The sequence below is a fragment of the Myiozetetes cayanensis genome, unplaced genomic scaffold (genome assembly GCF_022539395.1).
Source record: "Myiozetetes cayanensis isolate MyiCay16 unplaced genomic scaffold, myiCay2020 scf17, whole genome shotgun sequence".
NCBI lineage: Eukaryota > Metazoa > Chordata > Aves > Passeriformes > Tyrannidae > Myiozetetes > Myiozetetes cayanensis.
Window position 1 is genome coordinate 2,401,414 of NW_026087378.1, and position 15,208 is coordinate 2,416,621.

At 38.6% G+C, this 15,208-nt stretch overlaps 1 protein-coding gene and 1 long non-coding RNA gene across 17 annotated transcripts in view; one reads left to right on the forward strand and one right to left on the reverse strand.

Annotated features, from left to right (window-relative positions):
* TENM2 (teneurin transmembrane protein 2) overlaps window positions 1-15,208 on the reverse strand; it is a 617,318-nt gene that overhangs the window by 314,190 nt on the left and 287,920 nt on the right. The gene's annotated exons all lie outside the window — the stretch shown is intronic.
* LOC126638468 (uncharacterized) lies at window positions 1,605-8,957 on the forward strand. Its single transcript, XR_007628615.1, has 3 exons — window positions 1,605-1,918; window positions 2,004-2,153; window positions 8,915-8,957. It is a non-coding gene; the product is annotated as an uncharacterized LOC126638468 (long non-coding RNA).

Genomic DNA, 15,208 nt, shown 5'->3' on the forward strand with positions numbered 1-15,208 from the left:
AAATGCATGTAAAGATGCACATACACATTACTAACATAAATAAAAGCACACTGAAAAAAACACATATGGATAGAATCCTTTGGGGAAGGGACACAGCCTTAAAAAGAAATTTATTACCCCCACACAAACAGAAATATAATCATCAAAACAAATGAAATAAAAAGAGCAATTTCTAATCTACTGTTATATCACTGTTACATCAGGGAAACTCAGCATTCCTTATCAAATAGTAAATACTTGTAGTGCCATTCTCACAGATTCTTTGCTAACACTGTTCCCTGTACAGGAAGTGATAAGTCCTCCAGTTTCCTCAGCTAAGTGCTTCATACTGCCTTTTAAATATTTGAAGACAGTCTAGGAATGATAAAATTAGTTTCAAACTTTGAGCTGAAAAAAACTAAAAAATGTACATTCTGAAAGAGAAAAGAAAGTATAAACCCAAACTACTATATTACAACTTTGTTCAAGTTGTAATGATGAAGAGTTTAGTTATACTTATATCTCAGTTCAGTCTGAATTTTAGAAGGAACTACAAAATTACTCAACAACAAGTTATTTAGCATGCTAAATAATGGTAAAATGATAATTACACTGGAGATTTGCCTTAATAAATGAGATGTGAAGGGGTCTTTATTATCCACCCATGTGCATGGAGAATTTAATTAGTTATCACCTATAAATGCTAATACCAGAGCTGCCAATCAATCTCCTACACAGTAACTGAGGAAACTCCCCAAAATATCACAAGTGAATGCTGAGGAACTCTTTGGTTAGAAAACAGTTAACTCAACAGCATATGGAGAGAAGGAATTCCTCAGAGAGCCTAAAGAAAGAGATGTTTTCATCTCATTACATCTACCTTCATAATTATAACAAACTCATCAGCCTCTAGATGAATACCACGTATAATCATTTTCCTGCATATTTTCCAAGGCAGGAAACCTAACAAGATATAAATGCTACAGACTAATTTAGGCTATTTGCAGTTCTCATCTCATCTTGAACTGAAATAAGAAGAAAAGTAGTCTAGTTAAGCTAAAAATAACTACATAGAGACTTGGGTTTGTTTATTTACTGTAGTCCTTGCTCAGAGCCAGGCAAGTAACAGGTTTATCCTTTTTAAAGAAGGTAAATGTAGAGCACAGTTAGATTACGGCCTTTAAATAATACAACCCAATGCAAATAACTAGAGAAGCTGGAATGCTTCTAATCTACCTAAATGGTGGCTTTCAATATAGCTTTTTAAAATACATTAAAAAGGGTGGGGAAAAAAAAGGCAACAAACCACCACAAAACCAAAAAACCACACACAAATCTGGAAGATATTACCCCACCAATTATTAATTTCATTTACACTGATATGACAAACCAAACAAACTGGGGGATTACATTCAGTTGAACAAAATCAATCACATATAAAGTACAGTGATAAAAATCAGGAAAATCCTGACCCGCTCAGCAAAGTGGAGCTCTGCCAGAAATACATTTCTTGGCAAGGCTCTGTGCCCACTAATTAGAGACTGAACCATTTGGGGAAAGTTACTCTGTGTCCTCAGGAATTGATACAGAGCTGTCCAAATCCACCTACCTCTTCAGAAGTGAAATTGTGGTGTTACACATATTGGCACAGCCTGGGCTCAGGCAACAGCATCCAAAGCGAATCAGGAGGATTACAGATGAACTGGGGGATAAGGGGTGGGTGTATGTGCACATGCACAACACCTGCTTTGTATTCCCCCCAGAATGGCACTATTTTTCTTCATTAGCTGGCTGTGCTGGAGAGTGTGCAAAGCTGCCAAACCTTTGCTTCCCCAGCAGCAATGCTGCTCCACAGCTCCAGAGAGAAGAGCCCCGAAGGAAGTTCTAGTCTATCCCTGAACACAGCTATTTTTAAGGGCACATCCAAAAAAGGGAAACAGTAAGTATGCACCCATCTGACAGCAACCACAAATTTCCTATTTAATCCCAAATCTTTCACATGTTTCCTTTGCAATCTACCTCAGAGCATCAATGTGGAAATGTAAGGAGGAGAGACACAAGAGCAACCTCGAAGAGCAATCCCAGCAATGACTTGCTCGAACGTGTCTCAACGTTCCCGTCTCACGTGCTCAAGAAGGAATTTCCTTCTGGGGAGTCAGCATTTACCACTGCAGGTAGGGTCACCCACAGTTTTTATCCTCAGTGTCATGAGAAGTGGTTTCCACACTAATTCCATTTTGAAGGAATCACATTTATACATTTCTGAAGTCACCAGGGCAGCGGGAGCTCTGCCTCAGCAAGCCTTAAAATCTGGCTTGATAAGGAAATTGGTTTTTAACATACCAAATGGACTGAAATCTCTTTTAACGCTTTATAAGCATAATGGGCATCTTTCAGGTGTGACATGATTAAACTGCACATTAAAGGAGAATACAGCTTTCATTTTCTACTTTGCAAGTTAAAAAACTTAAATTTATCATACATGATGAAAGAAGTATTTCAGAATGCCCCCCCCCCCAATCACAAGCAGTATTAACAGATATCAATGAGCAGAAGCATATGGGTGGAGGCAGTCAAAAAGAATTGATACAATCATTTGTATGTTTTGACAAAATATTCAAGAAGTTTAAACACACAACAATTTAAGTTTCATTTCAAATGCTTATTTCTTTGCCAAGAGCATATTTTACATAAACATTCAAGACAGTACACAGCCTTTCAAAAATAGCTTGTATGGCTGAAGGGCTAAATTTGACCTGAAATAATGGGTTGAAATCATGAGAGTACCAAGGTTTTGTAATATTTTTGGGGTTTTTTTCGCCCAAACATATTAGCATAGCAGGTGTCTCACCATCCTGGCTTTCATCATGCTTTACACTGCCCTTGTGCATTGATTGGGATGCTTGAAAAGGTCAAAAAAGAAGAAAGGGGGGAAAAAAAAAAGTGGAGGGAATATCAGACTATCACAAACCCAGCCCAAATGCTGACTCACTCTGTAACCACACAGAGCTGAAAACTGGGCCATGACAGAGACACGGTGGAGAGGCTGAAAAATTCACAGCCATCAGTAATGCGTAAAGTTTGCGTTCAATAAAACTGCATCCAGAGGAGGAGTCCAACTTGCCAGCAACAGCTTAATTGGAAAACCTTCTGGAATGTACTCCTGCCCTTAATTCCTCTTGCAGATCAGAGCTCTCACCGTGCCCCATGGATAAAGGGCAGTGTTGTTCCAGCGCAGGTGCCCATGGCCCCTGCCCAGTGCCTGGGGGAGGATCGCTGGAGATCCCAGCTCGGAATCTGGACGCTGATGGCACACTGGAGATCCCACCTGTCCCCCTCCAACCATCAGAGTCTTTGGAGTTGACTATTATTCTGTGCTAATCTAGTAAAGGAGACTAATAACTGTCCTATTCAGACATAAATCATTATCCGTATTTACCTAAGCCAGCAAAATTTAGAAAGATCCTTCCTTCCAGCCTTTTTAATTACCAAAATTCTACTTGCTTTAAAATACCATGGTCTCCCTTGAGTATTCAGCAGAGCTGAAGATCACCATGGCAATAAGAAAATGGTGCCAATGTTATCTTGGCACTGACTGTCTACAGATCTCAGGAGACTTAGCTCAGGAGAAAATTGAGCTCCCCTAAAAGCAGGAACTCACTCTCTCTAATGATTTTAATACACCTTTTACTTTTACTAATTTGAAGTGAAAGAAGTTGAATAACAACCTCCAGAACTTCAGAAGAATACACTTTCCTAAATGGACATACATGACACCTAATGAGTTTACTGTGTCAAGGTGAAATCCATTTTACTCACACCAATAGCCAAGGTCCTACAGTTAGCTGGATACACAGCAAAGTGTTGCCAGTGCACTGGAGTATGAAAAACAACCCACATGGAAACAAAGTTTGAGCAAGAATATTCCAGAGTTTCTCAGATCCCTTTAGATTTTAGATTTAGGCATGAGATGAAGCTTTTCCCTACAATCACAAAATACCAAAATCTGCAGTTTTGCTGCACAGCCCAGCAATGTCCCTGGCTGGGGTTTGTTTGCTTTTTCCTTACTTTTTTTCCCATTCCCTAAACTGTATCAGGAAGACAAAGACTTTTTATCAGGATTCTATCTGTAATCTGGCACACAACACAATCCACAAACTGGCAGCAGTACAAAGGAGCAGGAGATGCACTGCAGTGACTGCACCACGGCTCCCAGCTTCTAAACTGGCCTTTCTGGAAAAAGCCAGCACAGCACAGGAGTGTTTCCTGAAGGCCAAGGCCCACACAGGCAACACAAACACTACTAAGCCATGCAGGTCAAGAGAGAAACAAAGAGCACCTTCCCTTCCAATTTACTGTAGTAGAAGTGCAGCTTTCCCTTTTCACAGTATCAAACCAGCCAATGATACATTCCATTCCTCTGCAGTCAGCAAACAGGACAGTGGGAAAACAGACGATATATCATCCCAATAGCCACACACACAAAAGGACAAACTTAGTTCTGTGCTAGCTGAAAGATGCATTCGAAATTTCAATGAAGAATGAAGATGCTATGTTGCAAACATCAGGAGAGGGATTTAACTCCACGCAGTGCTGAGTGGAATAATCACCCTGAATTAGTAGACTTCAGTGTGAAAAGAAATTGTCAATTCCCTCAATTCTCATTTTATAAATCTGGTTTCTGATTTCTATGTACCACTCTCTCTGTATATACTCTGTATATGTTATTTTCTAAGTGGTTAATCTAAACTTGTGCTGACAATACTAGAATATTGTTTTACAATGATGTAGTAGGAACAGCAGCACTTCTACTTAAGGTATATTTTGGGGGAGTGAGTAGAATGATTAAAGCAGGGAGGGCAACAATGACTCTTCCACTTTCTGCATTCTGATGGTCAGAATGTATCAAAGCCACAAGCAAAGCCTGGCTTTCCCACAGTCAGAAGTGTCTAGAATAGTCAAATCTTTTATTTGAATCAAATACTCGCTTCAGTCAGTGTCACTTGTGTCTCTAAAAATGCCAGAGCTACCAGGGCACAAATTCATTCACAAATTCAACTCAATGTTTTAATTAAAAAAGCAGACATTCTGATGCAGACAGGCTTTTTGTTAATGTGGTTGAAAGGGTTTTTTTTCATCAGAAGGCAGGGAAGGAATAAATATTAAACCACTCTACATGTGCCACCACACAGAATCATTGACACCTGGAGAGCTCTAGTGTAAGATACAGGTATTGGAAATACAGTGCACGAAACCTGCAGTTGAGGATGGGTATGGAACACAGTGCTGAGATTGCAGAGGAAACATTTCTACTTTGCAAGAAGGATGTTGCACTTCACACCTCTGAATGAATTCAGATCATCATGAATAATATGAAAATAATGAAAATTCCACTATGAGGTCAGAAAGGCTCATTGCTTAAGCAAGCTCTTTCAGCAAGAAATCCAGCAAGTTGCATTTAGGATAATGTCTGGTAAAGGCAACAGTGTTGAAGTTCCTGTAATGACAAATGTGATATTCCATGTAGAATTACTGGAGTCTGACATGGAAAACAGGAACAAGGACTGTTGTCCTTTGCCCAGCCAGCCTTAAATATCTAAAAGGTCCAATCACACTGTTCAGCTTGAGCTCAGGACTCTGATTTGTACATCACTGACAGGATGTTTCGCTGGTCACCAACACACAAAAAAATCTCCAGGGCTAATCACCACTTCTTACTTAATAATAAAATTGCAGATGGATAGGTTATTTTCCACCCTCAGAACATGCATTTCAAACAAACATTCCTGGGAGATGATCCCTCAGACTTTCCAGAGTGGACTTTTGAGCTGATCAGTGTCAAACTGCAGCTCCTGCTGTTCAGAAGGACGGAGGGTGGGAGCAGGAGCAGGATGACACCTTTCAAACTGCTGGGCCTCCTGACGTTTGCTTAGCAGGCCTTTTTGGAAAAATAACAGAAGTTTCTGCTGGATTACAGTTAGAACAAAGCTAATCCTGACTCAGTTAGCTTATTGGCTTTCCCCCCCTGTGGTATGCCAGGATCAGAAAATTGAAAGAAAGAATTAATTAATTTACAGTTATTTTTAGATAATAAGCTCAACCTTTCACATTATCTGCCTTTGCATAACAAGACTCTATCCTTCCCAAATGACTTCTTCTAAGGAAGTTATCTCCAATAAGACCAAGAGACAACCTGTGATCCCAACAAGAACAGATCATCTTGCTTAGCTTAAACATCCTATGCAGACAAATTAACACCACCAAGTACATCCCAAAGGGCATAATCTACCTCCCAAAATACAAATGGGGGCTGCAGGTTATGGTCCCTGTGCTCTGCAGTCACGCATTTTGGGTCTCCATTCAAACCCCTGCAACTCAAACCACATTTGGAAAGGGTTTTTTTCCCCACTTGAAATAAAGAACTGTTCAGAAACAAAATCATACAGAAAGATGAGGTTAGCTGGATAAAGTCAAAATCTTTGGGGGGTTTGAAAGGACCAGATTACTTTGTTAGATTTCAATCTTCTTTTTGAGCCAAAGTAAAGTAAAATAAAAGGGTATTGAGCACTAAGAGAATCAAACATCAGTTCAAAAGAACAACTACTTATTAGAGTCAATGATCTCCAGCAGTCAAATACACTATTTCATTACATTATAGAAGACTATACTGCAACCTTTTGCTTAAGTTATTGGCCCAGGGTTTAACAACTGACCACTAAACCTGCATGAAAGTTCCTTCATTCCTGACTATGCCATCCTTTACCTCTATGTTTATCTACCTCCACCTTCCCGAGTGCTTCCCCTAAGCACTGCATTTTTATTTGACAGATTAGAGTGAAAATACTGCATGCTTTCATATGTTCAGCTCTCTTATTTGGGATGAGACACCAACGTTGTTTGTTAATTTAAAATGCAGCTCGTTGGCACAAATGTTTTGTTTGTTTGTTGTTTCCCTTCTCCACCTCTCTGGCGTATGTCAAATGTTTAAACAACAGGGTCTTGATGGCAGATTAATGTTACTACTTAAAGTACAAGGTCAGCATTCTGATGCCAAAAGTGAACTGAAAAAATTTAATCGTTTTAAAGTGTAGGTTTTTTTTAAATAGTTTAAGTTTAATCACAATATATTTAAACGAAAATAAAATTTATATTTGAAAAAACCAAAACAAAACACAAAAAGCATAAATCCAGGCCAGCACTTTTCAGTATATAAAACATTCTAAACCAGCAGTTTTGAAGTATGTAAATAAAAATAGTGCAGTGTAGGGTTGAAAAAAAAGTTGTAATGAGAAGCCTTCTGTAAAAAGGGCCTTCTAGTAGCTATATTCCTAATAAGTGCTGCACCACAAAACATAATCCAGTATAAAACAAGGTTATCAAATTAAAAATTGGTTCTATCATAGGAAGTAATCAAACCATACTAGGGTACTAATACATCACAAGTGAGAGCCTGGTAGATACACAAAACCACCCTGTTAGATACAAACACCAGCATTAACCACATGGACTAAGGCTGAAGATTATTCTTGTATCTACTGATCACTACAACTCCGAAAAAATTAGTCTTCAAATGTCTTCAATATTTCACTTCAGCTACTCTCTTGTGCATCACAAGGTAGAGTTGAACCCTTCTTACCCTTGTGATGGTCATCACACACATTTCCTTTGTTCATACACGAAACTGTGAGCAAAAGTCTTCTCAAACTGCCCTTTGTTACAATTCCGTGATTAAAATGAATTTTTTTTTGCAAAAATTGTATTGTCAAACCTTATTTACTCATCTTCATTGTATACTTCAGAGTATGCAAATTAATTAGGATCCATACCAGTACTGCTACTTAGTGATTTTTTTTGGTTTACTAACTGTGTTCTGAAAGGATGTAGCAAAATTCTAAAATTAAACCAAAATTCAAATATAGAAAGGTAATATATACTGCCTCATTCTATTGTCATCATCCGGGTCCTACTAATTAGAACAAAGATTCACTCTGAGATCTGGCAGAACAAAGCCATTTTCAAATTAAGCACATTTCTGCTAGTGGAACCTTATTTAATATTGTTGCAGAAGCAAGAAGAAAACCTTTAAAATATTTAGATACTCTATCTTTCCGTAAGCAGGTTATAATTAGATTATTAACTCAGGGAGGAGATCAAACCTTCCCACGGATTTGTTTAGCACTTCCCAGAAGGAGGCTTTGACCTGCAGAGACACATGGACTCTACCCAGCGAAGAACAGGGTGCTTTCAGGAGGGAAAAGAGTTTGCTGACAAATCAGTTGATTTGGTTCCAGCTATAACACTGACCTACTTGCAGAGCACACTGTAAGGCATTTAAATCTCACCACTGGTAAAGGAGAACAGAACTCATCTACTCCACCATAAAAAAACTGGGTTACTGGCCCCTGACTGGATATTTCCAGTGAGCGGATTATCCAGGTGCAACTCTTACAGCAGACAAATCCAGGCTGTCTCTTGCCAGCATTCTTTGGAAAGATGAACAATTGTGATGTTCCAACTGATCCCTTTTCTCCAAAACCCAGAATTACCAGTGACAGAGAACAGATCTGGCCGAATGGGAGCAAATATTCATGTGTAACAACTGCAAAGACCCACAAACTGAACTGAGGGAAGACTGCAAAGAGGATTTTATTAACATTTTGTAATTAATACTTATTTAATTAATAAGTATATTTAAATTAATATTTATAGACCACTTGATCTGAAGTGCTTCTGTACAGATTTTGCTTTCTTGGGCTCTGTTATCAAACATGCAAAAGGCATAAATAAACACAGGTAGGATGTAAGAAGCTGCTCACATGACTGTTACTCAGTGAGCTTTAGGCAGAAGTCCATTTCTGTCAGATTCTGCTCTAGCCCTTACTATTTTCATGCAAGATCTGGCTATTCATAATAAAGCCAACTGCTATGTTTACAGGCAACACCATGGAAGAACCGAACACAAACACTGGAGAAAACACGTTATGAAGACTCCAAGCCTTACAAGTATCTTCTGATTTCTTAAATAAATAAATAAATAAATAAAGGTAAAGTAACTGCCTTGAATAACAATCCCTTTTATCTTTGTTTGAAAAGGAAAATATTAGCTAGAAGCATCTCATGAATCAAACTAATCCCAGCTCAATATGGTACGCACATCAGCGTATCAGATATTGTTTATCTGAAAAGTTACACTGACAAGTCCCTCTCAGCTCATCTTGCAATATCTGTTTGAAATCTTCCCCTTTTTGATCCTGTTCTGAAATCAGAAGCAAGTTGCCTCTAGCATTTGAAATTTAACTGTCAAATCAATCTCCATAAAACACTTGGGGAAAAAAAAAAAATCATAGCAGGTGCTGAGCAAGTTCCACCCTGGCCTCGTGCACGACTGAAGGCAGACAAAACCTTGGCATGTGACGACTTCTACTCCCACTTAATACCTATTAATGCTTCATATTCCTTTAGACTGTGAACTTGAAAGAAATTATTCCTCTACTAAGATGTACTGTCATTGGAGGGAGCTTTTACAGATCAAAATAGGCAACTATCATTCCAAGTACAAAAGTTCCCCTCTCACCACTTAAACCACTTGTTTTCTTCTCCTTTGTTTTACATTTTCGTTTACATTTTTCACGTGGAAGTTATGAGGAAAAGAATAAGGTGTTTTCGTGTTTTTGAAAACCAATCAGAGTATTATAGTATCAATGCAATTAAATAATTAAAAATATAATGATCTTATCTGAAGAGGTATTTCAATACACCACTTGGCATAATGATTGCAATTGAAAACCCTTCTAGACCGCAGCCTACTTGGCACTTGCTTATTTATCAACTTATTCATTTCTATTCTGTTTACAAAGTGGAGGCAATGAAGGAAATCTCAAGGGGTTTTTGTTGGGGTTTTTTTTGGGGGTGGGGGTTAGTTCTGATTGCAGCCACTTTCCCTGCAATAGGGAAAAGATTCCCATGGAATGATAAAGGACTCACTGTTACACTATTACAGGAGATGAATTGCATTAACCCCTGCCCTTCCCCATTGTACTTGCTGCCCACTGAAAACAACAACAGAATTACTAAAATCCCACACTCTCTAATGGGATGATAATAGGATTCAGAGGCCATTAGGGTAGAGGCAATCCATATTTCACAGTTTAATAAGCTCTCGCTGAAGATGCTGGATCCCTCTTCAAAGCCAACAATTACTGATTTAGTATTAGCAAATCCTCAACTGTCAAGACTGCAGAATGTGTTCAAGATGAAGTCAACAGCTTACGGTGACAGACTTTAAAAATGTGTGCAGAAAAATGAAATCACTTAAATTGAAATAATTTGTAATTTTACAGTGATACTGGTTATTACTGTCATTTCATATTTCTTTAGATCCAAATGCCATGGTTACTCAAGTTTGCACATAATTCTCTCAGAGTTGTGTGGTTTGTTTTAGGAGGTAAGCACTTTTGTCCTCTTTTCTAAGCATACACCTCTTGTCACAAGGAAATAAAACACTAAACACAGAACTGTGGGACCAATTGAGTAACGAAATCAATTTCTCATCACAAATAATCACACAGACAACTTTTTAATATTATGATTACCTACTAGGCTGTGGATTCAAAAGAACCCATCATTTTCTAATATTGGCATTTCACCCTACATTGAAATGTAGGGTGAAAAACACAAACTTACTCTGGTTGCTGATAACTGTTCTTTAAAAACACCACTCTATCTATGTTTGAAAAGAGAATGTCCTGAAGGCTTTCCTAGGTTCTTTTAAGAAAGAATCATCTTCTCTGTATTTTTTGCTGTATCCAGTTACTCCCTATTCCCCTGTGGAACCTACTGGGGACATAAAGAACAGTCCACAGAAGAGCCAGTCCACTCCTTGCATTCCTGAAACCTAAAATATGCCTCCACTTAAATACCCACCAAAAGTGCTGTTGGGTCTAAAATCCCGCTTTCCACTATTCTTTTGTTTACAGTTCTGAAAAGGGGAAAAAAAAATCCCAATGAAAATAGATGTGTTTTTTTAGAAGTGATATTTCTGAAACTCAGTTTTGCCCCCACAAAACAGTCATCCAGTTCTCACTGAGGTAGAGAAGAGCCAATGGATCTAAAAATACAGACCATTGCTGTTATAACATTATGATTTTGTGCCTGAGATAATCACACAAACACAACAAACAGGAAAGCAAAATACAATATATCATCATAAAACAACTAAAGCCAAAGGTCTGCCATCATTTCAGACTGAGTCAATTCTTCACCATTTACAGAGGCAGCTTTTCTCTTTTGGTTATATTAACTTCAGCTGCTCTTCAGTTTATACAGATAAACTGTGAGAACAGGTTCTTCAGCACCCAGTCCAGTACATGAAATAACTCTGTACATTCTGAGGGGCCATTCTAGTTTCTCGGTTTCTAATAATGACTCCAAGTACATCTTTCATTATCTCCATGGTTTTATGTTAAAAGCACACATTTAATGAAAATTGATGTGGCAGTTTTTCTGCTTCTCCAAAAGTAGGTACACTGAAGTTTTGAGCTCCACTTCCACATCTTTGCTTTGTCATACCTAATGCTTAAACAAAGTTTTCAGTACATTCAAAGAACAACGGGGGAAGAAAATCAGAATGATTCCTGCAACAATTAAGACAAGTTTGTACACTGCTTTGAAAGATCCCTTCCAGAGAACCTAGGGACATCAGAGGTTTTTGAAGCATAGCTTCCAGGCAAACTAACAAAAATAACAAGTAGAAAAGGAATTGATGACCTAACTAATTCTATGACAGGAATTCTCCTATCACAATGCAAAGCATAACTACAACATAACCAGAAGAGAGATATCAAATACCACCCAAACAGCCTCTTTAAAGAGAGAAACAGAGAGCACATAAACCCCTCATTTCTAAGGACCTTTTTACATAGATACATTTAACACCTAACTACATTTAAATCCAACCACGTTGTTCACAATGCAACACTACACACGGGCCACTGTAACACAGCCTGACTCTGGAATCAGAAATTTTTGTTTATATTTTAAATAGCGTGGTTGGGAAGCAACTGTCAGCATCTGCAAAGACATTAAACCCCATGTGTAACCACAGATGTGTAGAGAGAGTGCCAAAGGCATGTCCACACACTTTCCCATGCAAATTGGCCTTAAAAGGACCTCTGTTGCAGCACAATCATTTATCCAACTGAGCAACATTTTGTGTGCTATGGACACTCATCACCCAGTCCCGCTTTTTAAGAGCTACTGTGTTTTCTTTCTAGACTAAAGGTGAAAAGCTCTGGACTGGTGGTTGGTGAATTAATGCTTGGTGAGTATGAGTAAGTTCTACATGTGTTTTGTTTTAATTTCAGATGTTTCCTAAGAAGATGAGGAAAAATACAATGTTAGTAAAAACAAAGGAAAAAACCCAGAACCTAGACAGTGTTGAAACCAAACACACCCAGCAGGTGCCATCATGGCATTGTCCCCATGAATCAACACAACTGAATCATTGCTAGTAGAATGCCATCAGATAATGAAGCCTATTATCTGTGTTCACTAGAGTGGATTTGGATTCCTGTATCCTCTTGGTCCAATGCTGACTAAAAAAAAAGATAAAATAAACCAGTGCCACAAGATAATGAAACAGTTTATCATTCTCCTCCAGAAAAATATGGAAACATTAAACAAGGTACTTGTGTATGTTCCAGAAACGGAGGGGCTGGATGGTTCCAGAGAAGGTAATGGAGCTGGGGAAGGGGCTGGAGCAGCAGGAGCAGCTGAAGGAGCTGGGAGGCTCAGCCTGGAGAAAAGGAGGCTCAGGGGGACCTTCACACTCTCTACAACTCACTGAAGGTGGGGGGAAGCAGGGGGGGCTGGGGTCTGCTCCCAGGGAACAAGGGACAGGACAGGAGGAAATGGCCTCAAGTTGTGCTAGGGGAGGTTCAGGTTGGACATCAGGAAGAATTTCTTCACCAAAGGCTGGTCAGGCATTGGAAGGGGCTGCCCAGGGTGGTTGGTGGAGTGCCCATCCCTGGAGGTGTTCAAGAACCAACTGGACACGGCATCAGTGCTCTGGTGTAGCTGACACGGTGCTGTTCAGTCATAGGCTGGGCTCGATATTCTTAGAGGGTTTTTCCAGCCTAAATGATTCTGTGAAAGCACTTTTAAAAAAGAAATTAGAACCTTCAACCACGAGTGACCAGTTCATTCAGAAGACTTCATGTTAGAAAGTGGTGAACAAGAATAAGACTATTAATTTTTTGAGGCTGGTCGTGGTTAACTGTGTAAATGTGAAAAGAAAATGTGTTGCCTGCACTGGAGCCCTGATTTGCTTTGCATTTGACATAAGATCTCTCAAAGAAACCATCTGAATTTGTATTTCAGTCATTCTAAAAGATCCTCTCAGAAAAGGTAGGAAGGAGATGCAATATAATGAGCTGTAATACAATAATCACGGTTTGGATTTCTGTCAAGTTCCTTAGAACGCAAATGAGCATTTATCAGGAATTTGCCCAAAACAAATAATTTACACTCATTTCCGCAACAAGACAGACACGATTCTCTTCCATTCAGCTCTTTGTTAACTCTGATTAATTACCTCACTTCCAAACTTCATTAGAAACATATTCATCTTCTCTAGGTAGCAACAGCTGATTTGCTGCATCTCCAAGTCTCACATCAGAAACCCAAACATCTGCCCATTCCTTACATTCTACTGACCTCTAGAGACTGTATGTATACATGTATAGCACATATACATTATTTATGGCCATGGACACTGGAGCAGCAGTACAATAGGCTGACCTGAGAGCAATCTGCATGCAGTATTGGATGTTACAGTTTTTACTCTAATCACACATTGTTCTTGGAAACGTTCCCTTTCCTGTGTTTTCTAGACATGCAAAGTCTCGTGCTTTTATTCCCTCTCTTCTCTTTGTGTCCCTCCAACACAAACACACCCGGCCTTATCTGTTGTGTACAGAATTAGGCTACAAGTACAAATATCAATATAAACATCGAGACAACCCAGGTTTCATTTAGGCCTGAATACCTGCTGGGGAGGGAGTGCTACACAGCAGACACCCCGAGTTACTGAAAAACAGACTTTACTGTACGTAGGGAGAGGAGACCAGTCTCTCCTAACTTACTAGCAACACTTCTCCCCCCCTAAACCCCAATGACAACATCTTGCAGCAGATTCCTTGTCTCCATTTTGCTGGCAGGAAAAAAACTGCACAAAAGCCTCTGTTGGGGTTGACATTTTGACCAAGCAGAAAGGGCTGAAGGAGTTGAATTTGTCAACTAAAATTTATTCAAAATAGACATTAATCCAATAATGAAAAGAGGGGAGCAGAAAAGACTGTGTTCTTCCCTAACAATGTTAGAATAACTACCATTGTTAAGAGCCATTACTTGGTAATGCTGTGTGCTCAAGTATAACAAATAAACATTCCACAGGTATACACAAAATTAACATGTGAAATCTGAAAGGCACATTCTTTGTATTCAGTTCTGTACCAAAATTCCTGGAAACACATATTGGGTTTTCTAGGACTGTTAATGTTCTACCGAGAAGGACCACTCTCAAGATACTTTCATATGATTTTATCCTCTGGAAACTCAGAAAGGTAAGTTTAGGAGAAGGATCTGAAAGAAGTCCTACTTCAAACAGCTTTAGCTAAAAAGCTTTTTTTTTTTTTTTTTTTTACTTTGAGGGAGGGGAGATAAAGCCTTCTAATCTTTAATGCAGTGTTTTACAGTCTTATAATCGTATTGCATGTGATAACAGAATACGAATTTTATTTGATTTGGAATCAGCTACGAGCTACAGGTAGAATTTTATTAAATCAATATAAGCCATAGATAGCAACTGAGCTCTGTATCTTCAAAAATTGCATGCATAGAGTAAGAACTGTGTTAGCTAAATATATTCTACACAATACAGCTAAAAAAACCCCCTTATATGCATTACTTGGAGTTACTCAGGAGTTACTGCAGCATAAACAAGGAAAATATACACATCCATGTCTTTGCCTTTAGATTAAGAGGTCTTCATCGCCAAATTCTATTTCTAATTTTTTTCCACATTATTTTTATTCACTTTTTTATTCACCTATTGTAATAAGACTATCACAGTGATGGAACAAATGATATACATGCATTTGAAACCAGCTTCACAAATAAGTCATTAAAATACTATTATCTGCAGTACATTCTCCTCTGTACATATCACAGC